The following is a 27,123-nucleotide window of genomic DNA, read 5'->3' on the forward strand; positions in this document are numbered from 1 at the left end:
TCATTTAAATTGTTTTTCTCCTGTGTGACTCCTCTGATGTTTACCAATAGTTGACTTATGGACAAGTTCTGCATTCATAACATTTAAATGGTTTCTATCCTATGTGAATCCTCTGATGATTAACAAGATGTGGTTTCTGGGAAAAACACTTGCTGCATTCAGAACATGTAAATGGTGTCTCTCCTGTGTGAATCATCTGATGTTTAACAAGATTTGACTTAATGGTAAAACATTTGCTGCATTCTGAGCATTTAAAAGGTTTCTCTCCTGTGTGAATCCTCTGATGACTAACAAGGCTTGGCTTCTGGGAAAAACACTTGCTACATTCAGAACATGTAAATGGCTTCTCTCCTGTGTGAATCCTCTGATGTCTAAAAAGACTTTGCGTGTGTGAAAAACATTTGCTGCATTCAGAACATGTAAATGGTTTCTCTTCTGTGTGACTTCTCTGATGACTAACAAGATGTGACTTCTGTGAAAAACACTTGCTGCATTCAGAACATTTAAATGGTTTCTCTCCTGTGTGAATTCTCTGATGTCTAACAAGTTCTGTACTTTGGGTAAAATTCTTTCTGCATTTAGAACAATTAAATGGTTTCTCTCCTGTGTGAATCCTCTGATGTCTAAAAAAATTTTGCTTGTGTGAAAAACACTTGCTGCATTCAGAACATGTAAATGGTTTCTCTCCCGTGTGACTCCTCTGATGTATGAGAAGCTGTGATTTACGTGTAAAGCTTTTGTCACACTCAGCACAGATGTGGATTCACTTCTATGAGATTCATTATATATTAGATGAGAAACAAATTAACCGTAGAAGGTTTCTCCTATCCAGGTAATAAAAATTGCCTTTGTGATTCCTCAAGCGATTTAAGAAGAAATTGAGTCTTTAGTTGTCTTCATAAAAGAACAATGTCATTTTTTACAAAGTTTTCTAAGACTCTTTAAGAGAATTCTGTTTCTTTATTGTCCTATAAGAAAAGATTTAATTTTAAAAATCATATTGTTAATTTGAGTAAATCTGCTCTTACACAAAAAGTGTTTTATTTTCATAAAGAACATGATGTATGATTAAATTCCCTTGCAAATATGACCCAATCAAGTAATACGGTTTCAATGATTTTTATGTTATCAAAATGCTATAATACCATTTCAAGTCAAATGTGCAGCACAGAGACCTCTACCCTCTAGCACCAGATACCAATACTTAACATAATACACAATACCAATACTTAACATAATACACATGGTCTATTAATGGATCTATAAACTGGGCTTTTTTTCTGGAACAATATGTTCATGTGGAGCTATAGAAAAACAAGTATATGTAGTATTTCAAAAGTATGGCACTCCAAAGGGACTTTAAAATAATTATTTTTTCATGGAAAAAACATTTTGGCTTAGGGCAATATGTCCTAGTTATTAATAGGTTCTTAAACTAAATTCCTGCCTTTTACTTCTAAAAAATTGCACTGTCTATAAATATTGTATAATCCTCATACTGTGACCTCAGAAAGTGCAGATTATAATTTATTCACCCCCTGCTGATGCTGTCACACCTACTGTCAGCTGAAGAACCAGGATGCCCCCATTTCTCTACACACATCATGTGAAAGGGGATAACATGATTAGATTAAAGCTATTTTTCTCAGTGATGTGTACACAGAAACTTTGATTATTGTTGTGTGACAAACTATGTATTTCTAGGGTATTTTTGCTTAAGAAACTATAACCAGTGGTTGGGACTCAGGCATCGGCATATCTTCAACCGGCATACTATCTGAACGGAATTTTAACTACATTATATATATATATATATATATATATATATTGGTCTATTTTTTATTATGGAGCCACTTTTAAATAAAAGAGTCCCTTTACATTACATGTGCCATACTGCATATTCATTTTTATGCATGGCTACGTAGACCTACAAGTTTAAAAATATTAACAGACCGTATATGAATTAAACAATATTGTTAAAGTATTTACTGTGAACATTTCTGAATATACAAACATGTTCGATTGCACCAATAAGATATATTGAACTTTATAATGCACCAAAGATCTATGAGGGCGAAACATGATAAGATGCATAAATACAGATGTATCTTAGGTCATGTATAGCTCAGAGTTGTGCATTTATTCATGGTCTGGTATTCACGGAATAACGTGAGTGTATTACTTGTAGATTCAGTATAAGTGAAAGATTAGTGCCATACAGATAGCTAGAAAGCAAGAGAAACAGATAAGTAACCTTCAATATATATTTGTTTATATACATTTATTTGTTGGAGTACTAGCATATTAAAGAGTGAATGTTTAGATGTTAGAGATTATAGGGATCAATATTCCTCATTTGGTGAATTGATGGTGTTTTTATCCATCATAGTTTCACCATATAAATAAATCCACATCCATATATACACCTCTGAGCCACTGAATCTGGGAATGAGATGCATGGTCCATATTGCAGATGAGAGAGATCTACAGCACCTGATATTCTCTGTTGGTCTCCCAACAGGTACTGATCAGGCTCTCAGTTTTTATTTTCCAAGATCAGACAACATTGGTCATATTTAGTGTGATATGGCGGTAGATACGTGCACCTTCTTGCAGAGTGACATCCTCTCTTCATATCCCATAAGCGGTGGGCAAACCTGTCTATATGAATGGTGCGATTTCATAACTGTCATTGAAGCCTTGAGGGTGTAGGGTTTGTAATTCAAAAATCCAGAACATTTCTCTTCTGGATAATTTATTAGAGAGATCCCCCTCCTCTTTCTCCCAGAGTAACATATTCTAGAGCTTTAAAGTCATTTCTTCAGGATTGGATGCGTGATGTTCAGTAAAATGTTTATAGACCATGTGTCCTTCTACTTTGTTCTTTATATTACAGACATGTTCTTGAATCATGAGTTTTAAGGTTGTTTTTGTTTTTCCCCACATACTTGGTTCCATATGTGCACTCTAGTATGTAAATGATAGATGTAAAATTAAAGTTGATATGCTGTTTTATTTTGTATTCCTTTGAGTTGTTGAAGTTCTTGGAGGTCTTCCTCTGTGGGTGTAGGTATCTACAAATATTGCATTTGCTGCATTTATAACAGCCAGGATACTTGGATAGAGTACTCACTTGTTGTGTCATACTATTAGGCAGCATACTGGGAGCTTGGTGATACTTGAGACTCCTGGCTTTCTTAAAGACAATCAGTGGTTTAGGAGGTAGAGATTCTTTCAGAATGGGATCCATTTTCAGTATATGTCAGTATTTATTCTGGGAATCTTTGATCTTTCGCTCTTGTGCGTTGTATGTTGTGATGATATATTTAGTAGTAGAAAAAATCCCAGCACTCATCAAAGTCTCAGAAACATATATGTGTATCTGCCTTCAATGGGATAGGTAGCCCAAAATATACAGCACAAATGGCGGCACTCCACAACTTGATACGATGTAAACAAAGTTTAATCCAGTGACCATTTCGGGCACATGCCCATCATCAGGGATATAAACCAACAATAAAAACTCCACATACATATATACCATATAGAATTATATATATATAGAATTCATAATACCCTAACTATAGGTACATACAGTATACCTTTCTGCTGCAAATAGGTAGCAATACTCAAAAAATGTTCCATGGGCCTGATCCTCCTGGTTATTGTTGAATCCACATGAGAACTCAGAGAAATTAAAGAGAAAATTACAGTGTTTGAGATTGAACATAAAAATACTTTAATAAAAGATACCAACAACAGCTGGTTGGATAAACTTCAATCTCAATTGAAGCAAAATAAGATTGATTTAATTAAATTTAAAAAAGTCAAATTGTCTAAAGTGCAACTCGATTATCAACAACAGAGGGTATACACTTGGCTAAATTCAACTGCCGGTGGACAACGGCTGATACATAAATACACTAGGACACGTTGGTCCCCTGGGAAAATATGAAAGATCTACTACATCAGCCAGCAAAATGGAAATTCTGCCCACTACCTCTACTCAAGGGATACAATACCCTTTAGGTATTATCACCAGGGCATCAGTAGACAGCCCAGGTGCAGGCAGACTCGCCATGGTGGGCAAAACATGCGGCAAAGATGCCCCCAGGAAACCACCCCGCAAGGGGTGAATGCCATATTTAATATTTCTAACACCACCCTTACACCTGTGGAGGAGAAAGTTCTATCAAAAGGACTCTCCTACATACCAACTAATAAACCTGACTCCTTTCAGTGGAAAGTGGACACCTTCAGACTTAATAGGAGTTTACGTCTTAAAGAATATTTTGGTAAACAAAATATATCTACTACATTGGAGGAGAATCTGCAATAACAAGATATACCATTAACTTTAAATAAATTTAAACCTTGGTCCAGATTTAACCCAAGTACAGTTAATGCATCCATTGGGACATTCTCACGTCTTGTTGATCATCAAGTGGCACAATTACCCCAGAAACCCTCTTTTCCCAACAATTTATCTAGAGATGAATATCAGGCTTTAATATCCCTTGAAAAATGCATGGATAATGTTATATGTGGCGCTGATAAGGTGGGGGGGTGATAGTTGTGCAAGACCTTGATAAATATGATAATGAATATATGCGCCAATTGTCAGATCATGATACCTATGAATTATTGCAAATAGATCCTACAGCAAAATATAAGAAAGAACTTGATTCAATTTTGTCAGAAGCAGTTAATGAGGGCCTTACGACTGCAGATTTGAAAAGTGTATTGACGGTTGATTACCCTATTGTACCTCTGTTTTACACCTTGCCTAAGGTACATAAGTCCTTAGTAGACCCTCCTGTCCAACCTATCATCTCGGCCAGGGGGTCACTATACCAGCCCATTTCAGTGATGTTAGATTACTATCTTAACATATGTTTACAAAATATTCCAACTTATTTAAAGGATACCACGCCTTATTGATTAAACTTAAAGAGTTGGGTAAATTACCATCTGAAACCCTCCTTTGTAGTGCTGATATTACAAGTCTTTATACTTGTATCCCACACAATGAAGGGCTTAGAGCAGTGGGAAATTTAATTAGTAAAAACAGTTTGTATACTGGTCCACCCATACACCTATTCAATAAGATGCTAGATCTAGTTCTTACTAGGAACAATTTTATTTATGACAATAAATTCTATCAACAATGTGCGGGCTGTGCGATGGGGTCCAATGTGGCCCCATCATACGCCAACGCCTATATGCACATGATTGAACAGAGTATGTTCTTTAGTAATTCTACCATTGCTGAGAAACTTGTTCTTTTTTTTTAGATATTTAGATGATCTATTGATTTTCTGGTCAGGGATGCATAATGAACTACAGAATTTATTTGAGGTGCATAACCGTACTGGTCATGAGGTTCAATTTACCTACATAATTGACAAATCTAATGTACATTTCTTGGATGTGAATATTATCAATGACAATGACATTTGTAATACTGATCTATTTGTCAAGGAGACTGATCGGAATTCTGAACTTCGACACGATAGTTTCCATCCTTTGCCATTACGCCATGGTTTGCCCTATTTGCAACTCTTATGTGTTAGACATATTACCAGTGATCCTACTCAGCTAAAATGTCAACTTGACTTAATGGTCAACAAATTTGTGGTGAAAGGTTACAATAGACATGAGTTACTGAAAATTAAAGAAAAAGTGTGTAATATTCCTCACGACACTGCTTTGCATTCTATCATTGTACATCAGGATGTTGTCAAAAAGATACCATGGGTAAATAGATATACCACTAGAAGTAATGATACTACGAGAATTGTAAAAAATCTGTGGCCATTATTGAGGAGTGATGATGAGCTTCCATCTTTGGTTAATACTAAAGTGATGCCTTGTTATACCAGAGGCCGTAACCTAAAGGATAGACTGGTTCATCTAGATGTTGCTAAATTGAGGAAGAGGAAAACATCTCTTTTTCTCACTCAAAAAAATGGTTACCATAGGGGTATTGGGTGCATTACCTGCAGGTCTGCTAATTTGGGAGATGTTTTTCATCATCCCTATACTGGGAAAATGTTCCATATCAGATTTCCAGTGACCTGCAGTACTACCTTTGTAGTTTATCTGTTATCATGTCCATGTGGCCTATATTATGTAGGCAAGACAGAGTGGCAGATTAAGGAGCTCTTGGTGCTACATAGATCTGCAATATGCTCAGGCATTAACTCTGGTACTAGTGACCAGCCAGTGGCCAAACATTGGATATCAGCACAGCATGGAGTAGCAGACTTATGTTTTAAAGTTATCAATCATATCCCCCCTAGTATAAGAGGTGGCAATAGGGCAAAATATGTATTACAAGCTGAATGCCGCTGGATTTTTTAATTGGACACAATGGCTCCTAAAGGGCTTAATGAATCTTGGGGGTTGCAGTGTTTTCTTTATTGTGTTACAGTTTCAACTTCTCTCTCCCAAAAATGATTGGATGTAATTATATATAATGATATATTTTTTTCATTTGTCTTTGTATGTATTTGATGCATGCTTTATAAAATTTTCATGTGTTTTTTCATTTGTTTTTAGCTTGTACTGCATTGCCTTGACAATGTTTGATGTGGCGGCTGATTGGCCCGACCATTTGTCTTGGCTCTGTGACGTCCCAGAGGCAGTGATGCTGCAGTGTGGGCACGTGTCCCTGGGTGTTTGTAGCATCGCGAACCAGCTGTGGACAATCAGCTGATTAAGGTAAATCACTTTTGGTATATATGTAAGTGGAGTTTGTATTGTTGGTTTATATCCCTGATGACGGGCATGTGCCCGAAATGGTCATTGGATTAAACTTTGTTTACATCATATCAAGTCGTGGAGTGCTGCCATTTGTGCTGTGTATATATATATATATATATATATATATATGTGTGTGTGTATATACATATATATATATATATATATATATATATATACATAACAACCTGATGTACAGAGTAATATGTAATATACTATAAAGGATCTGGGACCTAGATACCTCATTATATATAATAAGCTGATGCACAGAGTAATACATAAGATATTATGAAGTATCTGGCATCTATTTACTACATTATATATACTAACATGATGCACTGAGTAATATGTAAGATACAATGATGGAGCTGCCACCTAGATATTCCATTATATATGCAAAGCAGATGCACAGAGTAATATGTAAGATACTATGATGGAGCTGCTACCTAGATTCCCTGTAAAATATGCTACCTGATGCACAAAGTAATATAAGAAGATGGAACTGTCTCCTAGATACATCTTTATATATACTAAGCTGTTGCAATATACTAACAAAGAGCTAACACCTAAATACTAACTTTTATATACAAACCTGATTAGATAATATATATGATCTGCTACTTACAGTAGATACCTTTATATAAACACTAACCTGCTGCACAAAGTATGTTTGTAATATACATTCAAGGAGTTGCTCCTTGGATACCCCTTATATGCATGAACCTGATGCACAGAGTAATATGTAAGAAGCTATGAAGGAACTGCCACCTATATAGCCATTTATATTTACTAACTTAAGCTGTTGCAATAGGTAATTTGTTAAATATTCACAATGCGTTACCACCTAAATAACTCAATTATATATATTAATTTGATTCACAGATTAATATGTAAGATACTATGAAGGAGCTGCTATTTAGATATCCCTTTAACATTACTAAGCAAAAAGGAAAAAATGTGCTAACCTCTTAATAAAACAAGAAAATGTTGGAATATTTTTATCATTAAAGATAAAGATTATAATGAAAATGTACATGCATGTACCTGCTATAAAATAGAGAATTTAAAATAAACAAATATGTTAGACATACTGTATGATAAAAAGGACTGAAAGAGAATATATAGATATACTATATAACACACATAATACCACCATAGCTATATAGACTAAATAAATAGATAGATCATAGATAAAAAGAAGCAATACCATGTGCTAATACTTTGTGTAGGAGCCATATTACCATTGTTAAGGTAAAATATTTTAAGAATTGAGAATATCTACAAAATTATATTTACAAATATTTTTTGTATATATCAGTATAATTGTATGTATAATTGTGTATTAATGTATAATTACCTAACTTTGTATATTATTCCTCTTGTCTCTGTCTTACTCTTACAGTCTTCCAGCTCTTCAACCAGCAACACAACCAGCAACAAATCCTTCAGCTATTAGTAGCCCGATACAGCCAATTTATAGTCAGTCCACCCCCATCTCTCTCCAGTAGTTCCCAGGACGACCAGACTAAATTTTAACACTGATAGGTGACATTTAAATTAAGGTCTTATAACTGTTCTAGATTTTCATTAACATAGCAGCTTCTCACACCCAGCTCCTTCTCTTGTAAATGAGGTGTAAATATTTGTATAGTCACCTACTACAAATGGAAATTCTAAATACACCTTAACAGGGGCTAAAACCTTGCATTCTAATTAGATCACAACAACTTCTAGCATATTGTTATGTCACCAATGTGGTCTTTAGATTAGAAGTCACCTATTGTCTGGCCAAAGTTTCAGCAAAAAGACCTGTTCTACATATGTATAGAAATTTCTCAATACCTCCTTGCTAAACTATAACAGTATATAATGTATACAAACCTGAATGAAAATGTAATATTTGTAATCATTTTAAAGACATAGCAATAGAAGCGCATAGTATGAATTCCTTGGACATGTATAAACAGTGAAGTTGTGAAATTGTTTATTAAATGAAAATATTAATGAAAAACATGTTTTGTGTAAAACCAGTATTTAATAATGTAGAAGTCAATAATATGTCAAGAACAGAATGAGTATCATAGATACTCAATATCATAGATAAAAGTTTCTTCAAGTGCAGCAGCAAACACCATATAGTACTATAATGTAACATGCTCTTATGATGATCCCCATAGCAATGGAAAATGATACATTTAATATAGTCAACACCCTGAAAAATCACATAGAAACAGCACCTCAAATAATAATAATTTAAATTAGAGCAAATGTATGATATAGGCAATAAAGAGACCTGGTTCACTCCCCTCTCCCCTTTATTATTTATACCTATACTTGAATAATATAGTATATTCCCCTTTCATGAAAGTTCTGTATAAAGATTCCATGTTATTTGTTCAAATAGTTTCAAAATATTGTTTAAGTTGTACTGTGTAATATATCTATATATACTTCCCATTTATTAAAAAACTTGATAATACTTTTCTCAGTATCAGTCAATTATGATCTTTGATCAAAATGTAAGATCTGTTGTAAAATCTCCTAATGATGTAAAAAAGGAACTGTCCAAGATTTCAAAATGACTTTCTTAGCAATTTTCAAAGCAAGAATGAGAAAGGATAAAAAATATTTATATCCTGTTCCCAGTTTTCAAAACAACAAAGCATATCAAAAGATAACACTTTAGTAATATATGAAAGACAGAAGTAATAAATACTAATACTTATCCAAAAATTTTCTAACCTTACAGCATTCCCAAAATTGTTGGAAAAAAACTTGCCTTAGGTTGTTTTCTTTTGAGAAATAATCCATATTAAGTCTCTACAATATTTCTTCTCTGTTCCTAAGATATATAACTTTATGTAAAGTTTAAAATGCACTTCTTGGAACATTGCTGAGTGTAAAATAATCATAATTCTATCATGGTGTGTAGTTTGGGGTTTATAACTGTGAACCTAAACACTTTTGCCATATAAAAGTGAATTTGCCTCAAACTTTATCAGCTATAATGCATGTCAAATTTATAGTCAGGCTGCAAGATTTATAGACTCACATGCATAGAGAGTACATGAATGTTATTAATAGATCTTTTTCAAAGGATGGGGGTACAACAAGAGAAAGACTTGGTGTATTGTTTTGCTTGTAAATTCAAATAGACATGTGATCGCAGGAGTGGATATTTATGAAACAATGAGGTGCAATCTTAAAATACACCCCCCAGATCTAAAGATCTTACATAGCTGAAATCCCTTTGTCCCTCCAAAACAAAAATATATTATTTTATAAACCAGGGGTAAATAATGGATTTCCCCACAAAGTGATGAATGGTGTTGATAAAAAAAATTTTTAAATTCTTTGTAAATCTACAACCAGGAGTGATATTTATCAATAAAATGATATTAGAACACATTTCAGACAGAATGGAAGATACAGGAAGGAACATTAAAGCTGCAGGAGATTAAGCAGAGAAAAAAAATTGTTCAAGTAAATAATTGATATATATATACTTCTATTTTAGAACCAGTCTAATATATTATGAGAATAAACAACTTTAATGAAAACTTGTAGGTCTAGAGTCCCAAAGTCACCCTGTGACCTTGGTAAGCAAAATTTAGAGAGAGCAATTTTAGTTTTTTCCCTTCCCATAAAAAAATTCATAGTTTATCATAGGATTTAAAATATTTCTCATAGAAAGTGATGGGTAACATCTGTTTTAGGGTAATTCACACTTTTTAATAAAGCTAATCATCCCAATATAGTATAGATGTGTCCAGGTATCTAATATTTTTTTGTTATACTTTTTATATATAGAAGGGAAATTTATTTTATAAAGAGTCTCAAAAACAGAAGCAATATTAATGCCAAGTTATTTTTTAGAGATAAAATATATTTTTAGGCATCACATTGGATTTATCAAAATTAACCCTATATCTTGCAAAAGAACCAAATCTACTAATCAAATCAATAATGGATGGTAATAATGTGTCAAAATTAGAAATAAACAGTATAATATCCATTACAAAAGAGTTATTTTACTATGTTCATACCAGTGAATAATTTATTTCTATGTAAAGCAATAGCTACAGGCTCCAGGGTCATTGCAAATAAAAATGGAGGGAATGGGAACCTCTTATTAGTACCCCTAAATATTGAGAACATATCTGATATGTGTTCTACACTTACTATTTTCATTTCTGTTCCTGTACATAGGGGAAAAAGCCAAGACGAGAAAAAACTCTGTGATGTGAGCACTCTTGAAATATAAAATAATTTAAAGCATAACTTTTAATAAACTTCTTTCAGATTAAATAAATACATCATTATAACAAATACAAATAACATATCAAGAAATATTTAGATGAGACAGACATGACATACTTAACATATAACATAATAAGAAAACAATTATAATTTGCTACCATGTATTGATAGATGTGTATATATTTTTTAGTATTTTTTGTTTTTGAAGGCACCACCTTGCACTGAAGATGCAGACACATATGTATTTACCATACCCACTCATGAATATGGGCCAACACAAGATACAACAATGACACAAGGAGAAAACATCACACCTTCACAATCAAGAACATCTGGCCATCAAGTTGAACAAATTAATGAAAGAAGAGCCAAAAAATGGATGTGAGAGTCAGTAGACTGCACAGAGGCCATGACTAAGCAGGTTATCGCCTGTGCAAAAAGTGTTTTAGAGCAAAAGTGGGATTCCTGAGAAGGGGAAGCATTAAATATAGCAGGTAAACTCCAGGATTTAGAAATAAACACAAAAATTTAAATAGAAAGGATTACTCATGATACTATATACAAGGCACAATTGAATTAAATAAAGAATACAATTTTATGTTCACAGCTTAACCCCAGGCCTACAGTCTCAACGACACACATATCCTATGCCACCACAAACCCAACATTTTTCCAAAAAACCACTAATGTTCAACCACATTATCATATACACTCCACCTCTCCTTAACCATCAACCAGTCTCAGTATGATGCATTTTGGATATAGTACATTCCTGGATTATGAGCAGCTTTAAAAATTGCTTGAGATTTTTAAATTTTAGCAATGAATACTTTATATGCAGAGTGTTCTTCTTTTTTTTTAAAAACCCTTTTCACATAATATTTCTTTGATAAACATAAGGCTGTATAACCATACCTATAGATCTGTGTGTCTAATCATTTTTGTGGGAATAAAAATCTGGTAATGTATGAATGCAATAATCAAGAAAAATTTGGTCCAAACCACTGTAAAATGGAGCACATTATCCATCCTACCAGATAGATTGGGAAGATATTTTGTGTATGCACAATAACACACATGTTGAGACTCCTATGGCATTATTGTCTTTATTATTTTATTTCTTTATTAAAAAATGTGGACAAAAAACATGGGCACAGTCTATAGTTATAACATACAAGAAACTGATAAAAAAAACTAAGTGGCTTCAAAGGATATTGTTCTTCCCTTAAGGCACTTCCACTTATTATCACCTTTAGGTTTGTTTAAAAATATTTGCATATAAACACAGGTGACACAATGTGTATTATGTTTTAACGATTTTTTCACTCCACCAAATTTATTTGCTAAAAACTGTGGTTTCCAAGGATATAATTGTTTATTATTGCTGATACTATATAGAATTAAAAGAATCTTGCATAGACCAATAAGACTGGAGTGGGTCAATAATGAAGGTATTTTGGAGATTAGTGCAATTTGTAAATTCCAAGTCATTTTTTCAACCCCATTGTTTTGTGTTGAAAAAAAAGAGTACCAAACTTCACTATTTTAAGGTCTTGCTTATACACCTGCGCATAAGTAATTCACAATAAACAGAGGTATTTCATAAATATAATTTATTAATAAACAGAAGGAAAAAAAATACCAAAGAGATAACATACAATCTAAAATAGAATTATATAGATATCTCAGAATGGTATGAAGCAATAGAAAATAAATAAATAATAAATACCAGCAGTCTGCTAAACCAGGGATATCCCTTAAAAAATGTTCAAGTACTCATGAGTCAAAAAATAAACAGGGTATCATGGCCCCATCAGCAGCATTGGTAGAAATATATTCCAGTGTATCTGGACTGAGGTATAAATGGATTAAAATTTTGAATATAAATGAGAAAGTCTCTCTGTTAGCAGCAAATGGTAATACGTATACAGTTCCTCCATATGGTTCCAGTGTTAACAGGCAGGCTTGTTAAAGCCAGTAATTAGAGACTCACAGTTTTTCCCCCTCTCTGTCTGTCTCTGGAGTCCTGCTCACCGAATTGAGCAATCCAGCGCTAATGGTAGCGGGGAGGGAGAGCCCATTGAGGTGAGCACAGGTGTATAGCAAGTCTGTCCGAGTGTCCTCTGTCAGGCTTTGCATCTGAGATGGACGGTATTGTACAGTCACTTGTGTACAGCTATGCAAGTCTATCCATTTCTAATTCAGGCCCTGAGTCTCAACCCAATATCTCCTATGTATATTCTGCTAATTATTCTAAGTACAGCAAATGTTAATATTATATTACCACATTTATTACAGCACTAGATATTAAAGAAAATAAATATGTTATATTGACAGTGCTACCTTTTATTTTAATAGTGATTAACTAGCTGTTAATATATAGCACTTCTACTTAATACCGAATGACTGTTAAACATCACAAATTAATAAGTAATGTTTATATGTTTTATCAGGTAATATTAATAACATTGTGCTTTTCCCATATGGGTATCTGGATATAGAATGACTACTTATCTGTGATTAGCTCAGTTGCTTTTCTTGCCTACATTCCTTAAGGTCTTAAATAGCAAATTATATGCATTATATATAAGAGTTGGCTGTATCACTGTGTTTGCTCAGAATTGTCACATTTAGATCTGCTGCAAATTCAAAGAATATCACTACCTAATTTATTAATATACTATACAGAGTTTGACATGTTCACTCATTGCCCATACATATAATGCACTAGTTATTCTCAATTAAGATAACTTTACTCTTGCATTAATACAATAGAAATATTTCTAATTACTTTTCAATAAACAGTGACTGTGATAGGAACAGGAACTGTGACATGCCTTTTACCTGGACTGCTTATTCAAGATGCAGCATCTTATCACCAACAGCCCTCTCAGCCTAAGCCCACACAGAATGTGTGCCAGAACTCATCACTAGGGGCAGGAAATCTGCATCAGATGTAAACCCTGGACTCAACACACCTACAAAACAACTGTGACGTGTGTGCATTTTGTAAAATGGTAGCCACCCCTGCCCCACTTATGGCGCACTGCAAGATATCCTGCAGACCCTGATCATCACATGCACAGTAGTATCTACATGTGGTGATTGGCCACCATCAGAGGTGTATGCAAACCATCAGGTGCCACTCTAACTCAAGCCCACTATGCAGACTATGGATACATTTAATATTCCATCCACAGTTGTTGATAATGTTACAGATAGGCCATAGCTAGATAATATAAAAGCAGAAGCATTTGTCACAGATGATAGGAACACAAGGCCTTATTCAGCTTTGAGAATAGAGTGAGAATTAGCACTTAACTGTGTACCTGGACAAACCATGTTGCAATGCAAGGGGTGACTGTAAATACATACATTTTTTGCATGTAGTGTAAATACTGGCTATTTTTGTATGTAGCCCACAAATACTGCACAGCTTTATTATTACACTGCACTTTAGATGTCAGTTTGGACACCTCCCTCCAAAATCTAAATATCTCTGCACATTTTAAATCTGCCCCACCTGCAGTGCAGCATGGTTTCACCAAGGTCTATGTGATATCACTGACTATAAAACTAAAGCAACTGAGTTATGTGAGGAAGGCAGTGCTTTGGTGGAAAACCTGAATATATTTTATTATAGGTTTGACAAAGAAAATGTGTCCGAAATTATGGTCCCAGAAATTCAACCTAAAGAGTTACCCTTAGTGTTAGATAAATCATTAGTATGGGAGTGCTTGCACAGTATAACCTCGGGTAAAGCTGCAGGCCCAGATGGCATCCGGGGGAGGGTTTTAAAAGATTGTTGTAATGAGTTAGCAGGGATTTTTACATTGATATTTAATGTGTCCCTTGAATATTGCCAAGTTCCAAAATGTCTTAAAGAAACAACTATTGTCCCTGTCCCAAAAAAAGGTGTGCCTAAATGTTTAAACAACTATCGCCTGATTGCTCTAACTTCCATTGTTTCGAGCGTTTAGTGCTGAAACATACTAAAGCCCACTTTGCTGCTGGATTTGATCCTTGCCAATTTGCTTATAGGGCAAATCGTTCTACAGATGACACTGTTTTAACAGTTTTACACACGGTGCAGACTCATTTAGAACAAAGGAGGTCCTATGTTAGAATTTTATTTGTTGATTTTAGTTCTGCTTTTAATACTATTATTCCTGCATCTTTGGTTTCTAAGCTATTTCAGTTAGGATTAAATGGGTATATGTGAAAATGCGTTTTGACATTTTTCACAGATAGGCCCCAAGTGGTTAAGTTAGGGGGATGTATCTCTGGAGAAATTTTGTTGAAAACTAGTGCCCCATAGGGGTGTGTTTTGAGCCCTCTATTATCTTCTCTCTTTACCTATGACTGTTTTTCAACTTCACAGTCTGTTAAGATTGTGAAGTTTGCTGATGAGATCGCCATTGCGGGTCTGAAATAAAATGAGGGTGAGGAAGCCTATCAGTATGAGGTGCAAAGATTGCTTGAATTTAGTAAAGAACATTTTTTACTCCTAAATACCACAAAAACTAAAGAGATGGTAATTGATTTTAGGAGGGTTGGTTGTGGACCCAAATTACCAGTGGTTTTGGATGATATGGTCATTGAGGAGGTGGATTCCTTTAAATTTTTGGAGTTCATATCTCAAAGGATCTGTCCTGGTCTTTGAATTCTTCATCTGTGGTAAAAAAGGTGCAGAAACACCTTTTTTTCTGTGGAGATTGAAGGCAGCTGGTCTGAGTACGGAGACGCTTTTAAGTTTTTATCGTTGTATAATCGAGAGTGTCTTGACTTATGGGATTATTATATGGTTTGGGAATTGTACCACAGCAGATCAGGGTGCTCTTGAGTGGGTGGTCAAGACTGCAGGTCAAATAATAGGTGGAAAACTACCTCAAATTCAAGATCTCTATGAGAGCAGAGTATTAAAGCAGTCTAGAGGCATCTTAGCTGATCCTATTCATCCCAACTATATGGTTTTCGAAAGATTACTATCAAATATACACTTTAGGAGTGTGTGCACACATACAAAGTGGCTATATTATAGCTTCTTTCCGGTAGCTGTTCATCTATTGAGCTGTCAAAATGCATTGACCTGAGTATTATGGAAGTGTTTTACTGGTTTGTTTTATAAGCTGAAGTGTTTGTAATTGACATTTAGTTGACAATCTAACATGTTCTGTTTTGTTGCTGATGACAATAAAGTGAATTGTATTGTATGATCAGTTAAGTGCTAAATATCTTTCTATTTCCAAAGCTTCATCAGCCCCACAGTTCTTGAAAAATATTCTTAAATGTTCATAATTGTTTTAAGAACCAATGGACTATTGCGACTTGCTGTCAAAGTTGTCAAATTTGGGAAGCATACTTACTAACCAATCATCCACATGATATGTCTGCCAAGTAGAACCAGCTGTGATGTCATTGTCATTGTTTCCTGTGGCTGCATATTGTGTCATTTGGTCATGTGTACACTCAAGCAGATGTTAATAATATATATTATATAAATTGCAACTGCCGTTTAGCACAGCTATTGCAATATATCTATGAAAGACATTGTTTACAAACGTATCTTGTATACAGACGAGCAAATGCACTGAACAATATATCATTCATTGGTCATACAGACAATATATCAATATGTTTGTACCCAATATTACATAAGAGATAGTTATCAAAATAAAAATAGAAACTATGTGACAAATGTATCAAATCTCACAAATGAGTTAACATATCTCTCTCTCTATTTGCATGCAATTAATGCTGCTATTTTCTTGTTCCTCTGGCTCCATATAGAAAATGAATATTTGTTTCCAGGATTAGTGTAGTTGGCTGTGATCCTTATTTCAGAGATCATTTATTATGCCTATGTATTTGCTTTGTTCATGGGTATTATGTTTTGTTACTATGCTTCTATGGCAGCTGCCATTTGTTGTCTATTGCTGCCCTGGGTGATTGGTCACATGTTGTGTGACATTCCAGGATGAGGGGACATCATGCAGAGGTGTGGGTGCATGATGATGTCATTGCTTGGCATCCCCAAGCGGGGAGCCCATCTGTCCTGATTTGCACATGGTGGTGGTGGTGGAACAAATAAAGGCATGTTTTTACTTTTTTAAATTGTATCCTAAAGACAGTTAATAAACTGAAATGTTGTTATTTGCAATATGACTGCCATCATCTGTGTCTGAGTGCTGCACCTTTGTAGTATATATCAAAGTTAGTTTCAACTTTATTAAAAATATGCTTTTCAAAATCTTAAAGACATTGTAATACTGTAATATAAATACTAAAAATGATTTTCTTAGACATATATAATTAGTAAAGTTGATGCCTATTTATGAATTTCTTTTTTAAAGGAATATTTTATAGAAAAAATATTTTATGTAAGACCAGCTTTATATACTGTAGAAGTCCATTATATGTCAAGATCAGATCAATTAGTACAGATAGAGGACAGTCTATCATTATTTTAAGAAATTAAGGTTGGACAGCAACTTTGAAAGTTTTATCAACTGCAGTGGCAAACACCAAACAACATTATGATGTAACAGTATCCCTTGAGGATTCCCATAGCAAAGGTGGAGGATACATTTTTTATAGTCAACACCCTGAGAAATTACCTAGTAAAAGAACCTTAAAAAAGGGATAAAAAATAATCGCTCCACTGAAATCTTGAAGCAGACACATCTTATCATTTAAGCTGTATACACATATAAAGATTTTCTATCTAACCATCCAACTAGTTGATTGGTTGGAATGAAAATCTGGTAAGGTATGAAAGCAAATGATAATCAGCAATTTGCTCCCAAATGCCGAAAAATGGACAAAAACAGTTGTTTGAACAAATTGTTTAGATCAAACACTCAACAAACTTGTCTAACGACCATTTTCATGTGTTTTCTGGCATTTAGGAGCAAATTGCTGATCATCATTTACTATGTTGGTGTGGTTTGGTTAATAGCCTTATGTGTAATTACAAGTGTTATGTGTTGAATGCGGTAGAAAACAGGCAACCATTGGAGGAACTGACAGAATGGAACAGCATACAATGAACGTTTGGCAAGGAAGATTAGCCTCACAGCTGCATTCGTAATGGATTGTAATGGTGAGAGCCTGTTTTTTGGATGATCATTAAGGAGACTATTGCAATAGTCAATGCGGGAATTAATGGGTGCATGGACGAGAGTTTTGGAATTTTACATCTATTCTACTGTATGTAATGTATGTAACATGATTTTGAGTCAGATTGAATGTGGGGAACAAAGAATAGTTCAGAGTCAAAGATAAGGCAGCGAGCTTGTGGGGTGGGTGGATTGTCGAGTTATCAACAGTGATAGAGATATTAGGTTGGTAACTGTTATTGGCTGGTGAAAAGATTATTAATACTTTTTTAGAAATGTTAAGTTTGAGGTAGCAAGATGACATCCAAGATGAAATGGCAAAAAGACATTCAGTGACACGGACCAATACAGATTGTGATAACTCTGGGGAGGATAGGTAGATTTGATTATCATACATGTACAGATGGTACTGTAATCCAAAAGAGCTGAATAGTTTGCCAAGAAAGCTGGTATAGATTGAGAATGGCAGAGGACCTAAGACTAAGCCTTGCTGTACTCCAACTGACAGAGTTTGCAAGGAGCAGACAGAATCAGAAACACAAACAGTCAAAGAGTGGTTAGATAGGTAAGATGAGAATCAAGAAAAAGCTGTGTCCTTAAGACTTAGGAATTGTATTGTTTGAATTAGAAGAAAGTGGTCAACAGTGTCAAAGAGATCTAGAATAATTAGATCTCTTTGACACTGCAGAGAGATCTAGAATAATTAGAAGTGAGTAGTGGCCTTTAGCCTTGGCAGTGACCAGTTCATTTACTACCTTAGTCAGTGCTGTCTCTGTGGAGTGTTGGGAATGAAAGCTGGACTGAAGTGGGTCCAATGATTTGTTTGAGTTAAGAAAGTGTGTGAGGCGGGTGTAGGCAAGTCTCTCAAGTAGCTTGGAAGGGCATGGGAGCTAGGAAATGGGATGGTTATTTGAGAGAGTTTTAGTATCAGAATTTAGTTTTTTTCAGAGTGGGAGTGATCACTGGATGCTTGAACAGTGATCAAAAGATGCCAAAAGAGAGAGAGATTACAGATTTTAGTTAAGGTTAGGATGAGCACAGGAGACAGAGATTTACTGATTTGTGAGGGTATAGGATCAAGATGAGAGGTAATAGAGTAGGAGGAGAAGAAGAGTGTAGATACTTCATCTTTTTTGTAAGGTCAAATGAAGAGAATGTGCCAGAGGGTCCAGGTAGGGAATTGAACAGGTCACTAGCTAAGGAAGATCAAACCATTTCATTCCAGATCTTATCAATCTTGTCATTGAAATATGAAGCAATATATTGTGCACAGATAATAGCAGGTGGGTCGGGTGAGGGAAGGGTAAGAAGTGGGGGCAACTCAATTCTTTTATTGGGTGTCTTAACTAATGGGTGCCAAGTCTAGCAATTCAATTGTGGCTCCATTCGAGCACACTTAGCCATGGATAGAAACATTTCTGCTTGCAGTCTGCTAAGGTGGTGAGCAGAAATGTACGAGAAGTTGGTACTTTTTGCCACCAAAAATGGAGTTTGGGCAACCAAAGCAGTACTTTAGATGGGTTTACCTGCTTTGCACCTATTAGTTAAGGCACCCGATAAAATAATTGAATCGCCCCATTAAATCCAACAGCATCCACACAGGTGCAGCGATGTACTAATCCTGCCTACTTTGATGTTAGCTCCACCTATAGTTGATTTGGTCCCACCCACGTGAGGCCACTTCTACATTTTTTTCAGGGACACTTTTAGTTCCAATTCCACCCCTGATGCTGAGACACATATAATAATGTAACCCAGATCCAATGTTCATTACAGTTGTAAGAATATAGGCTGAATTAAGAAATGTAATGAACTTCTGTAATTGTGTGATCATTCCTTTCACATTTATGAGTAACTGAGTGGATAGATGTGTGTATTATTGTCCTTCATTAGATGATAACATGTGAACTGATGTATTATTTTAGTTTTACTTATTAAATATGACACTTTTAGGTAAAAATACCTTTATGAGTTTTTTATTACTGGGAACTATGGGCCCAATTTAGACCTGGTCACAACGGTGTGTTTGCACACTGCTGGTCGATTGTCGCCATCTGCGCATGCTTATGCATTGCAGTGCATGTGCGCGAGCCTCTCATAGTGATCGGAAAGCGATCGCTCAGAACACATAGATGGCCTGCTAATTTCAGTGACAGAAAGTGACAATTGTGGGTGGTAACAGGAGGAGGTGCTTGTAAACAGGGGAGTGAAGCTATGAACGCAGTCATGTCTGACCATCAAAATGGCATTGTAAGGGCATCCATAATTAAAGTGGAGCATTATTTGTACGCCTCACCTGGCTCTTTTTTTGACTGAAGTAATCTCAGTGCTTGTGGCTAGGTAAGGTCTACCTCAAGCACTGAATATGCCTCCAATGTTTCTTGATGTTACCGATTGTCTTATACACTTCCAGGAGATGACATGTGCTGTGAAGGGAAAGGGGGCGGCACTAGACCAGATTGCCATTGCACTGCCGCCACACAGTAAGATATAGATGGCATCCTTAAGCCGTGCTGTGAGCTTGCAGGATTTGTATACTCTGCCCTTTTTGGCAGCGTGTGAATGCAGCATTGCAACCAGGTCTGAATCGGGCCCTATATGTTATGTAGGTAAACTAAACGCTCATCCATATAAGACATTTATCTATCTGTTAATGCAACTTGAAAACAAAATGTAGAAGAGGGGAAGCAAATGTATTTATTCACTCAAAAATTTTTGATATTCAATGTAATTCTGTACATGAGAGATCTGAATGTCACTATTACTAGTCATCTGCAATGATAATACAAAATAAAAAGCTTTTGTAAATTTAGACAAAATACCATTTACAATATTGCTACCACCTGCAAAGATGTTGAAAATATTCCACACTGGATTCTGCACTAAATAAGTCTGCATTTGATATTACAATGCTTCATTCATGCACAGTGTAAATGTTTATATGTCACGTTATCTAGTTGCCATTGAAACCTAATATTTGTGCTGAATTATTAACACTGCTATAAATGTTTATTGTTATGGTTCAGCTAGTACTGTAATTGCATGTTGATGTGAGGACAAGCAATTTTTTTATGAATAACTAACAATTAATTTATGAAGTTCAACTGAAGAGCTATTCAATTTCCAGGTATATACTGTAAATTTGCAATCTTTTGCATAAATATCATATGTTATATTTATTTATGGGATGTTCAAGATTGTTTATACCTATTTGAATTTTTACCTTTGGTATTTCAACTATTTCTTAAGGTGCATACACACACAACGATTTAGTAAATGAACAATTTTAGTAAACAAATTTAGTTCTTTTTTTCAAGGGAAAAATTAACTAAAATCGTTTACTAAAATCATTCATTTACTAAATGTAATGAACGATTTTTTTGAACTACAAACGATTTTTACATATTCCCTTACTGAAAATCATCAAGTTGGTCAGTCTGACTGAACTACAAACTACAAACGTGAACGCGCATGAACAATAATCATTCATCATTTTAACTCAGAAAGTGAACGATTCTTTCAACGATTGAACGATAAATGATATAGTTAATGATAATCGTTCAAAAAATCATTGCGTGTGTATGCACCTTTACCTTTACCTCTTCCTATGACCTCTATAACAAATGCATTTTAATAAAAGGATAGTTCCCAATCCATTATAGATGGCATATACTACATTGGTCAGTTGTAAGTTATCACAATTAGTAACATTTTTATTCACTCCCTCATTTCTGTGTGTTTGTTGTTATATGAAAGGATATTGTTAATGGCCACTTGTTTTTTTCTATCATTCATAAAAAGGTTATATTTTAATAAGTAAGAAATTTATATACATTTCAACTCGAAATCGTCCTCCACAAAGGAGTCCTCTTTTTCCATATGACTTTTATGAGAATAGTACTCTATGGGGTAGGCTGCTAGGATTTATTTCAAAGTGGGTTTTTTTTCTAAGTGGGACTACATGTACAGCATAACTTAAAGAGTTAGTCAGGAGTTAAGCAGCGGGAAGACAGGAGGATGACATTTTAAAAGAATTCTCTATAACATGGAAAAAAAAACAAAGGATCTTCTGAGCTTCTGGAAAACCTGCTACTCAGCAACCAGCTTCCATTATAACCTGGACACACCTTTTGCCAACACCCTGCTTCAGCATTGCAAGCAACTACCTGCTTACTGAAAATTTAATACTTGTATGTTTGTGTTTCTTCTCTACATTGTTTAAATCATTCCAATACCACTGTCAATTTATCTTTATACCACTGTAGTATCTACCATTGTTTCACACCTATACCTTTTATTTTTTTATATATATATATATATATATATATATATATATATATATATTCATACTGTATACTAATTTTCAAGCCTTGCTACTTTAACAGCTCTATACTGATTTTTTGGTTATAATATACTTTTGTAGTTGTGCCTTTACAACTTCCAGCACTGTTCTTCCTTTTATCTGATTTTGACCGTTGACCTGTACTGCTCCCTCATCTCACACTCATTACTACTACTGACTTTTTCCCCCCCAACTGCCTCATCTACACGATGTCTCTTTTCTTCTACTCCTCTCTTACTCAGCTGCTACATTAATTTCTCCTCTACCACCCGTTTTCACCTCTTTTCTCCATCCATAGTCCCCTCTACATTCTCCCCTTCCTTCCCCTCCTCTGTCTCTCTTCATCACATATAAGTCTCTCCACTGCATCTCCCACAACTCCAGTATTATTAACTTCTCTTCCACCATGGTCGTGCTGCACCACCACTAAACCCTGCACCCTCTCTTTTCTCCAAGTTACCTATCCTTTCCCCCCCACACCACACTAAACCTCCACCTTACCCACCACCTACTGTCACCCTTACTAATTCAGAAGCCAGCCACATAATCCCACACTCCTTATCCCCCTTCTCTAAATCAATATCACCTCCACACTATATCAACCCTAATAATCTTATTCTCCTCTCGCCTCTTAACTCTGTCCCTCTCTCCTGTTTCCTCTGGAAAGCCAGTTTTGTCTATAATAAACCGGTCTCCATTCATGAGCACTTCATCTGCAATGCTTTGATTCTCCTTGCCATCACCAAACCCTGAATATACCCCTCTGACACCACTGCTCCTGCAAAATTCCTCCATCACTTGGCTTCCTGGCTCTTAATCTTCAAAGGGACCCTCAAGACCCATTTCTTCCTCAATGCTTTCCAGCGCACATCCTAACCTACTACTCTATGCTCCTTCCTCACTATCTAGCCCATCTGTGTCACTCCTGTTTGTCTGACCATCCCCTCAGAATGTAAGCTCTCACAAGCAGGGCCCTCTTTCCGCATGTGCTTCTTCTTGCCTTACTTATACTTTAATTTACAATGGCACCTAAAACTGCTTACTGACACCCTGCTGCTTATTTAGGTGTTATGCAGCATTGTTTATAAATCATGTACTTGTCCTGCATTGTCTGTATTGTTAATAACTGTTGTCTTGTGTGCTCATTTGTTTCTGTACTTTGTAAGGCACTGCGGAACCCTTGTGGTGCCATATAAATAAAGGATAATAGTAATAATAATAATAATAATAATAATAATAATGGGGTCAATTTACTAAGCAGTGTTAGGAGACAGAGTGAAAAGTGATAAGGTGCCAGCCAATAAGCTCCCAACTGTCATTTTTCAAACAGAGCCTGTGAGATTGCAGCTAGGAGCAGATTGTCTGGTACCTTATCACTTTAAACTCTCTCCTAACACTCCCTAGTAAATAGACCCCTATGACTCCAAGGAGCACCTTTAATTTTGAATTTAACTTAGATCTCCAGTGGGACAGTAGTAATTATGTATTGTTGGCACATTGCACTAATACAAAAATTACCTAAAATTCTAGAGTGAAATCTGCTCCCTTTTTTTGCTACATGGCTACAAACATATTTTTTGCTCATAAAACATATTAGTTCTACAATGAAAAACAGATTTATTAAGATCAGTTTTTAGTCAACATCAAGTGTTGCTAATTAATAATATTGTCCTCTGTGAGATGGATCACTATGTTGTACTGTATGTCATAATTAGTTTTCTTTAGTAGTGCTTATATTTTTACATAGTTGAATGTGCTGCATTTTTATTATTAGCCTGGTACACAGTATTCTCTCTTTGGGATTAGATTTATTTAACAATATGAAGTGCTATAACATATAACATCCAGATATCAGCTATTATCTGTCTAGAGGCAACAAACTAACAAATCTTGTAATAAGATTGGTTGCTATAGGATACACGTGACCTGTGACTTAAGAGGTAAAAGACAGATCAGAGAGTAGACTTGTAGGGTCAAACAGGTCAGTGTGCATGGATACTGTAGACATGTCCAGTAAACATATCTCTGCCAATCATCAGAATCAATTCAATTAGGAACCAGGAGGGTGATTTGCCAATGTAACATTGTGGAAATGTCATCTAATTCCCCTAGCAGCCCGATATTGATCCAAATTTTGGAATGCAGCCCTATTGGGGTTGCAAACTATAATTCACAAGTCCTATGGTACAGTAATAGTGACATATAGCTGCACTTACTAGGGGATGCAAGAAAGTTGCATATATAGTAATTTAAATTACCCATTAGATGAAATCCAAGTAATGAGAGGAGCTTTTGGAAATCTTTACTGGATATAAAACTCTTTATTCTATTTGTTTCATCACCTGCATGAGCAGAACAGCTGATTGTTACAGATATCAGTCACTCCATTAGGATGCACAATCAATGCTTGCACCAGCCCCAATTAATTTTTATTTCACTTTTTCATACTTGTTCTTCACCTTCCCTACTATTTGTTATGTTCTAATATTGTGCTGATATTTTTGAATATGGATAATCTGCCTTTACTGAAAATACAAAAAATATGTTTAAACCAGAGCACTACTCCAAGACAACTGCTATTATCTCTCATGTTTGTTGTTTACTATTGTATTAGGTGTCAGTAGTAGAACCCCCTTATGCCATAATAGTGAGCAATTTATTATTCTAAATACATTTTAATTTCAAGTATTTTTTGGCCAGTTTCAACATACACATAGTCTATATCTTTGCAATGGTGTAGAGGGTCAAGGATAGATGTGTCTTCTCTAAAGTTTTTTAAACAAGATTTATTTATATAAAACACTTGTGACATACTGAACAAAAATGCCCTGACTTCTAAACATGTTAAATTAATACAAGTTACAGTAAATTATTTGAGAAACACATGCTACATTCAGGGCATCAGAGTGACACCACATGTGAATAACAAGTGTTTTCTTTACAGTAAAACATTTTCTGCATTCTGATAATTTGCATGCTCCTGTGTGAATAATCTGATGTAAAAACAAGTTGTGTATTGTGGGTAAAACACTTACAGCATTTAAAACATTTATAGAGCTTCTCTCCTTTGTGAATAATCTGATGACTAATAATTTTTTGCTTTTTGGTAAAAAAAAATTACAGTATTCATTGCATTAAAAAAGTTTTCTCTTCTGTGTGATTCCTCTGATGTATAACACACTATGATTAATGGAAAAATATTTGCTGCATTCAGAACATTTAAATGGTTTATCTTCTAAATGTATCATCTGATGTCTAATAAGTTGTGTTCTATGACTAAAACACTTGCTGCATTTAGAATATTTAAATGGTTTCTCTCCTGTGTGAATTCTGTGATGAAGAACAAGTAGTGTAATGTCAGTAAAACACTTGCTGCATTCAGTACATGTAAATGGTTTTTATCCTGTGTGACTCCTCTGATTTTTAACAAGAGCTGACTTATGGAAAAAAAACTTGCTGCATTAAAAACATTTAAATGGTTTCTCTCCTGTGTAAATCTTCTGCTGTGTAACAAGATCTGAATTATGGGAAAAACACTTGCAGCATTCAGAACATTATAAATGTTTTTTCTCCTATGTGAAACCTCTGATGTCTTACAAGACCTGACTTTTGGGAAAACACTTGCTGCATTCAGAACATTGAAATGGTTTCTCATCTGTGTGAATCCTCTGATGTCTAACAAGTTTTGTCATGTCAGTATAACATTTGCTACACTCAGAACATTTAAATAGTTTATCTCCTAAATGTATCATCTGATGTCTAGCAAGCTGTGTACTGCGGGTAAAATACTTGCTGCATTCAGAACATTTAAATGGTTTTTCTCCTGTGTGAATCCTCTGATGTCTAACAAGATTTGGCTTTAGGGAAAAACACTTGTTGCATTCAGAACATTTAAATGGTTTATCTCCTGTGTGAATCCTCTGATGTCTAACAAGATTTGGCTTTATGGAAAAACACTTGCTGCATTCAGAACATTTAAATGGTTTATCTCCTGTGTGAATCCTCTGATGTGTAGCAAGACTTTGCTTTTGGGAAAAACACTTACTACATTCAGAACATGTAAATGGTTTTACTCCTGTGTGAATCATCTGATGTCTAACAAGTTGTGTCATGTCAGTAAAACACTTGCTACATTCAGAACATTTAAATGGTTTATCTCCTAAATGTATCATCTGATGTCTAACAAGTTGTGTTCTGTAGGTAAAATACTTGCTGCATTCAGAACATTTAAATGGTTTCTCTCCTGTGTGAATCCTCTGATGTCTAGCAAGACTTTGCTTTAGGGAAAAACACATGCTGCATTCAGAACATGTAAGTGGTTTCTCTCCTGTGTGATTTTTCTGATGTATGAGAAGCTGTGATTTATGTGTAAAGCTTTTGTCACACTTAGAGCACAGATGCGTCTTCACTTTTGTGATATGCATCATATATTAGATGATAAATAAATTTACGGTAGAATGTTTCTCCTATCCAGTTAATGAAAATTGCCTTTGTGAATCCTCAAGCAATTTTAGAAATGTCTTTAGTTGGCTTGATAAGAGAACAATGTCATTTTTTACAAAATCTTCTAAAATTCTTAAAATGATTTCAGGTCCTGTATTGTGCTGTAAGAATAGAAGTAATTTTTAAAAGCATATTGAT

At 34.9% G+C, this 27,123-nt stretch overlaps 1 pseudogene; it reads right to left on the reverse strand.

Annotated features, from left to right (window-relative positions):
• On the reverse strand, positions 1 to 26,906 carry LOC148522665 (uncharacterized; annotated as a pseudogene).
• Positions 26,907 to 27,123: the final 217 nt, after the last annotated feature.

The sequence above is a fragment of the Taudactylus pleione genome, unplaced genomic scaffold (genome assembly GCF_031769625.1).
Source record: "Taudactylus pleione unplaced genomic scaffold, aTauple2 ptg000145l, whole genome shotgun sequence".
Classification (NCBI taxonomy): domain Eukaryota; kingdom Metazoa; phylum Chordata; class Amphibia; order Anura; family Myobatrachidae; genus Taudactylus; species Taudactylus pleione.